Consider the following 12,366-nt stretch of genomic DNA (forward strand, 5'->3'; position numbering starts at 1 on the left):
GTGACAGGGGAGGACGAGCGCGTGGACTCTAATCCCACAGCCGAAGGGCCAGCAGGTTAAGTCCTGCTGGGCATCTTCAGCACACAGTGAGCTTTGCAACTCTGAAACACACATTGCTGTCACCTCTCCCTTTCCTACCTGAAAGTCCAATTGAATCCTACATCTCCTGTGCTGCAATTTGTGAGCAGTAGCAGAATATAGCCCATACGTTTGCACTCTGCGAAAACAGCAGAAGAGACAGTCCTGAAAGTTCCCACTGATCCTGTTCAGCGCACAGCGAGCTTTGCAACTCTGCAGAACACATTGCTGTCACTCCTACCTTTCCTGCCTGAAAGACCAACTGAATCCACCATCTCTGTGCCCGCTCTCTGCTGAGCAGCAACAGGGAGAGTATAGCAGGAATGTTTAGACTGGGCTAAAACAGCAGAAGAGCCTTGCAAAAAAGCTCCTGCTGATCATGATTAGCACACAGTGAGCTTGGAAACTGTGACACAAGCATTGCTGTCACTCCTCACTTTATCTCGTAAAAGTGCATTTGAAACCATCGTTTCTGGTGCGCTCTCTCGTTTCGAGAGGAGTTGTGACAGGGGAGGACGAGCGCTTGGACTCTAATCCCACAGCCGAAGGGCCAGCAGGGAAACTCCTGCTGGGCATCTTCAGCACACAGTGAGCTTTGCAACTCTGAAACACACATGGCTGTCACCTCTCACTTTCCTACCTGAAAGTCCAATTGAATCCTACATCTCCTGTGCTTGCTCCTTGTGAGCAGTAGCAGAATATAGCACTTATGTTTGGAATCTGCTAAAACAGCAGAAGAGACAGTCCTGAAAGTTCCCACTGATCATCTTCAGCACACAGCGAGCTTTGCAACTCTGCAACACACATTGCTGTCACTGCTCCCTTTCCTCCCTGAATGACCAACTGAATCCACCATCTCTGTGCCCGCTCTCTGCTGAGCAGCAACAGGGAGAGTATAGCAGGAATGTTTACACTGGGCTAAAACAGCAGAAGAGCCTTGCAAAAAAGCTCCTGCTGATCATGTTTAGCGCACAGTGAGCTTTGAAGCTGTTACACAAACATTGCTGTCACTCCTCACTTTATCGCCTAAAAGTGCATTTGAGTCCAACGTTTTTGGTGCCCTCTCTCGTTTCAAGAGCATATGTGACAGGGGAGGACGAGCGCTTGGACTCTAATCCCACAGCCGAAGGGCTAGCAGGGAAACTCCTGCTGGGCATCTTCAGCACACAGTGAGCTTTGCAACTCTGAAACACACATTGCTGTCACCTCTCACTTTCCTACCTGAAAGTCCAATTGAATCCTACATCACCTGTGCTTGCTCTTAGTGAGCAGTAGCAGAACATAGCCCATACGTTTGCACTCTGCTGAAACAGCAGAAGAGACAGTCCTGAAAGTTCCCACTGATCATCTTCAGCGCATAGCGAGCTTTGAAACTCTGCAGCACACATTGCTGTCACTCCTCCCTTTCCTGCCTGAAAGACCAACTGATTCCACCATCTCTGAGCCCGCACTCTATTGAGCAGCAACAGGGAGAGTATAGCAGGAATGTTTAGACTGGGCTAAAACAGCAGAAGAGCCTTGCAAAAAAGCTCCTGCTTTTCATGTTTAGCGCACAGTGAGCATTAAACTGCGACACAAACATTGCTGTCATTCACTTTATCTGCTAAAATTGCATTTGAAACCATCGTTTCTGGTGCGCTCTCTCATTTCGAGAGGAGTTGTGACAGGGGAGGACGAGCGCATGGACTCTAATCCCACAGCCGAAGGGCCATCAGGGAAACTCCTGCTGGGCATCTTCAGCACACAGTGAGCTTTGCAACTCTGAAACACACATTGCTGTCACCTCTCACTTTCCTACTTGAAAGTCCAATTGAATCCTACATCTCCTGTGCTTGCTCCTTGTGAGCAGTAGCAGAATATAGCACTTACGTTTGCACTCTGCTGAAACAGCAGAAGAGACAGTCTTGAAAGTTCCCACTGATCATCTTCAGCGCACAGCGAGCTTTGCAGCTCTGCAGCACACATTGCTGTCACTCCTCCCTTTCCTGCCTGAATGACCAACTGAATCCACCATCTCTGTGCCCGCCCTCTGCTGAGCAGCAACAGGGAGAGTATAGCAGGAATGTTTAGACTGTGCAAAAACAGCAGAAGAGCCTTGCAAGAAAGCTCCTGCTGATCATGATTAGCACACAGTGAGCTTTGAAGCTGTGACACAAACATTGCTGTCACTCCTCACTTTATCTCCTAAAAGTGCATTTGAAACCATCGTTTCTGGTGCGCTCTCTCGTTTTGAGAGGAGTTGTGACAGGGGAGAACGAGCGCTTGGACTCTAATCCCACAGCCGAAGGGCGTGCAGGGAAACTCCTGCTGGCCATCTTCAGCACACAGTGATCTTTGCAACCCTGAACACATATAGCTGTCACCTCTCCCTTTCCTACCTGAAAGTCCAATTGAATCCTACATCTCCTGTGCTGCAATTTGTGAGCAGTAGCAGAATATAGCCCATACGTTTGCACTCTGCAGAAACAGCAGAAGAGAAAGTTTAGAAAGTTCCCACTGATCATCTTCAGAACACAGAGAGCTTTGCAACTCTGCAACACACATTGCTGTCACTCCTCCTTTTCCTGCCTGAAAGACCAAAAGATTCCACCATCTCTGTGCCTGCTCTCTGCTGAGCAGCAACACGGAGAGTATAGCAGGAATGTTTAGACTGGGCTTAAACAGCAGAAGAGCCTTGCAAAAAAGCTCCTGCTGATCATGTTTAGCTCACAGTGAGCTTTAAACTGCGACACAAACATTGCTGTCACTCCTCACTTTATCTCCTAGAAGTGCATTTGAAACCATCGTTTCTGGTGCGCTCATTCATTTCGAGAGGAATTGTGACAGGGGAGGACGAGCTCTTGGACTCTAATCCCAAAGGTGAAAGGCCAGCAGGGAAAATCCTGCTGGGCATCTTCAGCACACAGTGAGCTTTGCAACTCTGAAACACACATTGCTGTCACCTCTCGCTTTCCTACCTGAAAGTCTAATTGAATCCTACATCTCCTGTTCTTGCTTTGTGAGCAGTAGCAGAATATAGCACTTACGTTTGGACTCTGCTGAAACAGAGGAAGAGACAGTCCAGAAAGATCCCACTGATCATCTTCAGTGCACAGCGAGCTTTACAAATCTGCAACACACATTGCGGTCAGTCCTAACAGTCCTGCCTGAAAGACGAACTGATTCCACCATCTCTGTGCCCGCTCTCTGCTGAGCAGCAACAGGGAGAGTATAGCAGGAATGTTTAGCCTAGGGCTAAAACAGCAGAAGAGCCTTGCAAAAAAGCTCCTGCTGATCATGTTTAGCACACAGTGAGCTTTGAGGCTGTGACACAAACACTGCTGTCACTCCTCACTTTATCTCCTAAAAGTGCATTTGAGTCCAACGTTTTTGGTACCCTCTCTCGTTTCAAGAGCAGATGTGACAGGGGAGGACGAGCACTTGGACTCTAATCCCACAGCCGAAGGGGCAGCAGGGAAACTCCTGCTGGGCGTCCTCAGCACACAGTGAGCTTTGCAACTCTGAAACACACATTGCTGTCACCTCTCACTTTCCTACCTGAAAGTCCAATTGAATCCCTCTTCTCCTGTGCTTTGCTCCTTGTGAGCAGTAGCAGAATATAGCCCATAAGTTTGCACTCTGCTGAAACAGCAGAAGAGACAGTCCAGAAAGATCCCACTGATCATCTTCAGTGCACAGCGAGCTTTACAACTCTGCAACACACATTGCTGTCAGTCCTAACTTTCCTGCCTGAAAGACGAACTGATTCCACCATCTCTGTGCCCGCTCTCTGCTGAGCAGCAACAGGGAGACTATAGCAGGAATGTTTAGACTGGGCTAAAAGAGCAGAAGAGCCTTGCAAAAAAGCTCCTGCTGATCATGATTAGCACACAGTGAGCTTTGAAGATGTGACACAAGCATTGCTGTCACTCCTCACTTTATCTCCTAAAAGTGCATTTGAAACCATCGTTTCTGTTGCGCTCTCTCGTTTCGAGAGGAGTTGTGACAGGGGAGGACGAGCGCTTGGACTCTAATCCCACAGCCGAAGGGCGTGCAGGGAAAGTCCTGCAGGGCATCTTCAGCACACAGTGAGCTTTGCAACTCTGAAACACATATAGCTGTCACCTCTGACTTTCCTAGTTGAAAGTCCAATTGAATCATACATCTCCTGTGCTTGCTCCTTGTGAGCAGTAGCAGAATATAGCACTTACGTTTGCACTCTGCTGAAACAGCAGAAGAGACAGTCCTGAAAGTTCCCACTGATCATCTTCAGCGCACAGCGAGCTTTGCAACTCTGCAACACGCATTGCTTTCACTCCTACCTTTCCTGCCTGAATGACCAACTGAATCCACCATCTCTGTGCCCGCTCTCTGCTGAGCAGCAACAGGGAGAGTATAACAGCAATGTTTAGACAGGGCTATAACAGCAGAAGAGCCTTGCAAAAAAGCTCCTGCTGATCATGATTAGCACACAGTGAGCTTTGAAGCTGTGACACAAACATTGCTGTCACTCCTCACTTTATTTCCTAAAAGTGCATTTGAAACCATCGTTTCTGCTGCGCTCTCTCGTTTCGAGTGGAGTTGTGACAGGGGAGGACGAGCGCTTGGACTCTAATCCCACAGCCAAAGGGCGTGCAGGGAAACTCCTGCTGGCCATCTTCAGCACACAGTGATCTTTGCAACCCTGAACACATATAGCTGTCACCTCTCCCTTTCCTACCTGAAAGTCCAATTGAATCCTACATCTCCTGTGCTGCAATTTGTGAGCAGTAGCAGAATATAGCCCATACATTTGCACTCTGCTGAAACAGCAGAAGAAAAAGTTTAGAAAGTTCCCACTGATCATCTTCAGAACACAGAGAGCTTTGCAACTCTGAAACACACATTGCTGTCACTCCTCCTTTTCCTGCCTGAAAGACCAAAAGATTGCACCATCTCTGTGCCTGCTCTCTGCTGAGCAGCAACAGGGAGAGAAGAGCAATAATGTTTAGACTGGGCTAAAACAGCAGAAGAGCCTTGCAAAAAAGCTCCTGCTGATCATGTTTAGCACACAGTGAGCTTTGAGGCTGTGACACAAACATTGCTGTCACTCCTCACTTTATCTCCTAAAAGTGCATTTGAGTCCAACGTTTTTGGTGCCCTCTCTCGTTTCAAGAGCAGATGTGACAGGGGAGGACGAGCGCTTGGACTCTAATCCCACAGCCGAAGGGCCAGCAGGGAAACTCCTCATGGGCATCTTCAGCACACAGTGAGCTTTGCAACTCGGAAACACACATTGCTGTCACCTCTCACTTTCCTACCTGAAAGTCCAGTTGAATCCTACATCTCCTGTGCTCGCTCCTTGTGAGCAGTAGCAGAATATAGCCCATACGTTTGCACTCTGCTGAAACAGCAGAAGAGACAGTCCTGAAAGTTCCCACTGATCATCTTCAGCGCACAGCGCGCTTTGCAACTCTGCAACACACATTGCTGTCACTCCTCCCTTTCCTACCTGAAAGACCAACTGATTCCACCATCTCTGTGCCTGCTCTCTGCTGAGCATCAACAGAGAGAGTATAGCTGGAATGTTTAGACTGGGCTAAAACAGCAGAAGAGCCTTGCAAAAAAGCTCCTGCTGATCATGTTTAGCACACAGTTAGTTTTGAAGCTGTGACACAAACATTGCTGTCACTCCTCACTTTATCTCCTAAAAGTGCATTTGAAACCATCGTTTCTGGGACGCTCTCTCGTTTCGAGAGGAGTTGTGACAGGGGAGGACGAGCGCTTGGACTCTAATCCCACAGCCGAAGGGCCAGCAGGGAAACTCCTGCTGGGCATCTTCAGCACACATTGAGCTTTGCTACTCTGAAACACACATTGCTGTCACCTCTCACTTTCCTACCTGAAAGTCCAATTGAATCCTACATCTCCTGTGCTTGCTCCTTGTGAGCAGTAGCAGAATATAGCACTTACGTTTGCACTCTGCTGAAACAGCAGGAGAGACAGTCCAGAAAGTTAACACTGATCATCTTCAGCGCACAGTGAGCTTTGCAGCTCTGCAGTACAAATTGCTGTCACTCCTCCCTTTCCTGCCTGAAAGACCAATTGATTCCACCATCTCTGTTCCCGCACTCTATTGAGCAGCAACAGGGAGAGTATAGCAGGAATGTTTAGACTGGGCAAAAACAGCAGAAGAGCCTTGCAAAAAAGCTCCAGCTTTTCATGTTTAGCACACAGTGAGCTTTAAACTGCGACACAAACATTGCTGCCACACACTTTATCTCCTAAAAGTGCATTTGAATCTATCGTTTCTGGGGCGCTCTCTCGTTTCGAGAGGAGTTGTGACAGGGGAGGACAAGCGCTTGGACTCTAATCCCACAGCCGAAGGGCGTGCAGGGAAACTCCTGCTGGCCATCTTCAGCACACAGTGATCTTTGCAACCCTGAACACATATAGCTGTCACCTCTCCCTTTCCTACCTGAAAGTCCAATTGAATCCTACATCTCCTGTGCTGCAATTTGTGAGCAGTAGCAGAATATAGCCCATACGTTTGCACTCTGCTGAAACAGCAGAAGAGGCAGTCCTGAAAGTTCCCACTGATCATGTTCAGCGCACAGCGAGCTTTGCAACTCTGCAGCACACATTGCTGTCACTCCTCCCTTTCCTGCCTGAAAGACCAACTGAATCCACCATCTCTGTGCCCGCTCTCTGCTGAGCAGCAACAGGGAGAGTATAGCAGGAATGTTTAGACTGGGCTAAAACAGCAGAAGAGCCTTGCAAAAAAGCTCCTGCTGATCATGATTAGCACACAGTGAGCTTTGAAACTGTGACACGAGCATTGCTGTCCCTCCTCACTTTATCTCCTAAAAGTGCATTTGAAGCCATCGTTTCTGGTGCGCTCTCTCGTTTCGAGAGGAGTTGTGACAGGGGAGGACGAGCGCTTGGACTCTAATCCCACAGCCGAAGGGCCAGCAGGGAAACTCCTGCTGGGCATCTTCAGCACACAGTGAGCTTTGCAACTCTGAAACACACATTGCTGTCACCTCTCCCTTTCCTACCTGAAAGTCCAATTGAATCCTACATCTCCTGTGCTTGCTCCTTGTGAGCAGTAGCAGAATATAGCACTTACGTTTGGACTCTGCTGAAACAGCAGAAGAGACAGTCCAGAAAGTTCCCACTGATCATCAGCGCACAGCGAGCTTTGCAACTCTGCAACACACACTGCTGTCACTCCTCCCTTTCCTGCCTGAAAGACGAACTGATTCCACCATCTCTGTGCCCGCTCTCAGCTTAGCAGCAACAGAGAGAGTATAGCAGGAATGTTTAGACTGGGCTAAAACCGCAGAAGAGCCTAGCAAAAGAGCTCCTGCTGATCATGTTTAGCACACAGTGCGTTTTGAAGCTGTGACACAAACATAGCTGTCACTCCTCACTTTATCTCCTAAAAGTGCATTTGAAACCATCGTTTCTGCAGCGCTCTCTCGTTTCGAGAGGAGTTGCGACAGGGGAGGACGAGCGCTTGGACTCTAATCCCACAGCCGAAGGGCGTGCAGGGAAACTCCTGCTGGCCATCTTCAGCACACAGTGATCTTTGCAACCCTGAACACATATAGCTGTCACCTCTCCCTTTCCTACCTGAAAGTCCAATTGAATCCTACATCTCCTGTGCTGCAATTTGTGAGCAGTAGCAGAATATAGCCCATACGTTTGCACTCTGCTGAAACAGCAGAAGAGACAGTCCTGAAAGTTCCCACTGATCATCTTCAGAACACAGAGAGCTTTGCAACTCTGCAACACACATTGCTGTCACTCCTCCTTTTCCTGCCTGAAAGACCAAAAGATTCCACCATCTCTGTGCCTGCTCTCTGCTGAGCAGCAACAGGGAGAGAAGAGCAATAATGTTTAGACTGGGCTAAAACAGCAGAAGAGCCTTGCAAAAAAGCTCCTGCTGATCATGTTTCGCACACAGTGAGCTTTGAGGCTGTGACACAAACATTGCTGTCACTCCTCACTTTATCTCCTAAAAGTGCATTTGAGTCCAACGTTTTTGGTGCCCTCTCTCGTTTCAAGAGCAGATGTGACAGGGGAGGACGAGCGCTTGGACTCTAATCCCACAGCCGAAGGGCCAGCAGGGAAACTCCTGATGGGCATCTTCAGCACACAGTGAGCTTTGCAAGTCGGAAACACACATTGCTGTCACCTCTCACTTTCCTACCTGAAAGTCCAATTGAATCCTACTTCTCCTGTGCTTTGCTCCTTGTGAGCAGTAGCAGAATATAGCCCATACGTTTGCACTCTGCTGAAACAGCAGAAGAGACAGTCCTGAAAGTTCCCACTGAAGAAGGCAGAGAGTTGTGGTCAATGGCGCAGAATCTAGCTGGAGGTCTGTGACTAGTGGAGTTCCTCAGGGGTCGGTGCTGGGACCGGTGCTGTTTAATATTTTCATCAATGACCTGGATGAGGGAACTGAGTGCACCCTCAGCAAGTTTGCTGATGACACAAAACTGGGAGGAGTGGCTGACACACCAGAGGACTGTGCTGCCATTCAGCGAGACCTGGACAGGCTGGAGAGTTGGGCGGGGAGAAACTTGATGAAATTTAACAAGGGCAAGTGTAGAGTCTTGCATCTGGGGAAGAACAACCCCATGTACCAGTACAGGTTGGGGGTTGACCTGCTGGAAAGTAGTGAAGGGGAAAGGGACCTGGGGGTCCTGGTGGATAGGAGGATGACCATGAGCCAGCAATGTGCTCTTGTGGCCAAGAAGGCAAATGGCATCTTAGGGTGCATTAGAAAGGGAGTGGTTAGTAGGTCAAGAGAGGTTCTCCTCCCCCTCTACTCAGCCTTGGTGAGGCCGCATCTGGAATATTGCGTCCAGTTCTGGGCCCCTCTGTTCAAGAAGGACAGGGAATTGCTTGAAGGAGTCCAGCGCAGAGCCACAAAGATGATTAAGGGAGTGGAACATCTCCCTTATGAGGAGAGGCTGAGGGAGGTGGGTCTCTTTAGCTTGCAAAAGAGGAGACTGAGGGGTGACCTCATCAGTGTTTACAAATATGTGAAGGGTAGGTGTCAGGATGATGGAGCTAGGCTTTTTTCAGTGATATCCAGTGATAGGACAAGGGGCAATGGGTGTAAACTGGAACATAGGAAGTTCCACGTTAACATCAGGAAGAACTTCTTTACTGTAAGAGTGACAGAGCACTGGAACAGGTTGCCCAGGGGTGTTGTGGAGTCTCCTACACTGGAGATATTCAAGGCCCGCCTGGACAAGTTCCTGTGTGATGTACTGTAGGTTACCCTGCTCTTGCAGGGGGGTTGGACTAGATGATCTTTTTAGGTCCCTTCCAACCCTTGGGATTCTGTGATTTTGTGATTCTGTGATCATCATCAGCGCACAGCGAGCTTTGCAACTCTGCAACACACATTGCTGTCACTCCTCCCTTTCCTACCTGAAAGACCAACTGATTCCACCATCTCTGTGTCCGCTCTCTGCTGAGCATCAACAGAGAGAGTATAGCTGGAATGTTTAGACTGGGCTAAAACAGCAGAAGAGCCTTGCAAAAAAGCTCCTGCTGATCATGTTTAGCACACAGTGAGTTTTGAAGCTGTGACACAAACATTGCTGTCACTCCTCACTTTATCTCCTAAAAGTGCATTTGAGTCCAACGTTTTTGGTGCCCTCTCTCGTTTCAAGAGCAGATGTGACAGGGGAGGACGAGCGCTTGGACTCTAATCCCACAGCCAAAGGGCGCGCAGGGAAAATCCTGCTGGGCATCTTCAGCACACAGTGAGCTTTGCTACTCTGAAACACACATTGCTGTCACCACTCACTTTCCTACCTGAAAGTCCAATTGAATCCTACATCTCCTGTGCTTGCTCCTTGTGAGCAGTAGCAGAATATAGCTCTTACGTTCAGATTCTGCTGAAACAGCAGAAGAGACAGTCCAGAAAGTTAACACTGATCATCTTCAGCGCACAGCGAGCTTTGCAGCTCTGCAGCACACATTGCTGTCACTCCTCCCTTTCCTGCCTGAAAGACCAATTGATTCCACCATCTCTGTGCCCGCACTCTATTGAGCAGCAACAGGGAGAGTATAGCAGGAATGTTTAGACTGGGCTAAAACAGCAGAAGAGCCTTGCAAAAAAGCTCCAGCTTTTCATGTTTAGCGCACAGTGAGCTTTAAACTGCGACACAAACATTGCTGCCACTCACTTTATCTCCTAAAAGTGCATTTGAATCTATCGTTTCTGGGGCGCTCTCTCGTTTCGAGAGGAGTTGTGACAGGGGAGGACGAGCGCTTGGACTCTAATCCCACAGCCGAAGGGCGTGCAGGGAAAGTCCTGCTGGGCATCTTCAGCACACAGTGAGCTTTGCAACTCTGAAACACATATAGCTGTCACCTCTGACTTTCCTAGTTGAAAGTCCAATTGAATCATATATCTCCTGTGCTTGCTCCTTGTGAGCAGTAGCAGAATATAGCACTTACGTTTGCACTCTGCTGAAACAGCAGAAGAGACAGTCCTGAAAGTTCCCACTGATCACCTTCAGCGCACAGCGAGCTTTGCAACTCTGCAACACACATTGCTGTCACTCCTCCCTTTCCTGCCTGAAAGACCAATTGATTCCACCATCTCTGTGCCCGCACTCTATTGAGCAGCAACAGGGAGAGTATAGCAGGAATGTTTAGACTGGGCTAAAACAGCAGAAGAGCCTTGCAAAAAAGCTCCAGCTTTTCATGTTTAGCGCACAGTGAGCTTTAAACTGCGACACAAACATTGCTGCCACTCACTTTATCTCCTAAAAGTGCATTTGAATCTATCGTTTCTGGGACGCTCTCTCGTTTCGAGAGGAGTTGTGACAGGGGAGGACGAGCGCTTGGACTCTAATCCCACAGCCGAAGGGCCAGCAGGGAAACTCCTGCTGGGCATCTTCAGCACACAGTGAGCTTTGCAACTCTGAAACACATATAGCTGTCACCTCTGACTTTCCTAGTTGAAAGTCCAATTGAAACATACATCTCCTGTGCTTGCTCCTTGTGAGCAGTAGCAGAATATAGCACATACGTTTGCACTCTGCTGAAACAGCAGAAGAGACAGTCCTGAAAGTTCCCACTGATCATGTTCAGCGCACAGCGAGCTTTGCAACTCTGCAACACGCATTGCTTTCACTCCTACCTTTCCTGCCTGAAAGACCAACTGAATCCACCATCTCTGTGCCCGCTCTCTGCTGAGCAGCAACAGGAAGAGTATAACAGGAATGTTTAGACAGGGCTATAACAACAGAAGAGCCTTGCAAAAAAGCTCCTGCTGATCATGATTAGCACACAGTGAGCTTTGAAGCTGTGACACAAACATAGCTGTCACTCCTCACTTTATCTCCTAAAAGTGCATTTGAATCCATCGTTTCTGCTGCGCTCTCTCGTTTCGAGTGGAGTTGTGACAGGGGAGGACGAGCGCTTGGACTCTAATCCCACAGCCGAAGTGCGTGCAGGGAAACTCCTGCTGGCCATCTTCAGCACACAGTGATCTTTGCAACCCTGAACACATATAGCTGTCACCTCTCCCTTTCCTACCTGAAAGTCCAATTGAATCCTACATCTCCTGTGCTGCAATTTGTGAGCAGTAGCAGAATATAGCCCATACGTTTGCACTCTGCTGAAACAGCAGAAGAGAAAGTTTAGAAAGTTCCCACTGATCATCTTCAGAACACAGAGAGCTTTGCAACTCTGCAACACACATTGCTGTCACTCCTCCTTTTCCTGCCTGAAAGACCAAAAGATTCCACCATCTCTGTGCCTGCTCTCTGCTGAGCAGCAACAGGGAGAGAAGAGCAATAATGTTTAGACTGGGCTAAAACAGCAGAAGAGCCTTGGAAAAAAGCTCCTGCTGATCGTGTTTAGCACACAGTGAGCTTTGAGGCTGTGACACAAACATTGCTGTCACTCCTCACTTTATCTCCTAAAAGTGCATTTGAGTCCAACGTTTTTGATGCCCTCTCTCGTTTCAAGAGCAGATGTGACAGGGGAGGAAGAGCGCTTGGACTCTAATCCCACAGCCGAAGGGCCAGCAGGGAAACTCCTGATGGGCATCTTCAGCACACATTGAGCTTTGCTACTCTGAAACTCACATTGCTGTCACCTCTCACTTTCCTACCTGAAAGTCCAATTGAATCCTACATCTCCTGTGCTTTGCTCCTTGTAAGCAGTAGCTGAATATAGCACTTACGTTTGGACTCTGCTGAAACAGCAGAAGAGACAGTCCAGAAATTTCCCATTGCTCATCTTCAGTGCACAGCGAGCTTTGTAACACTGCAACACACATTGCTGTCACAC

The sequence above is a fragment of the Lathamus discolor genome, chromosome W (genome assembly GCF_037157495.1).
Source record: "Lathamus discolor isolate bLatDis1 chromosome W, bLatDis1.hap1, whole genome shotgun sequence".
Lineage (NCBI taxonomy): Eukaryota > Metazoa > Chordata > Aves > Psittaciformes > Psittacidae > Lathamus > Lathamus discolor.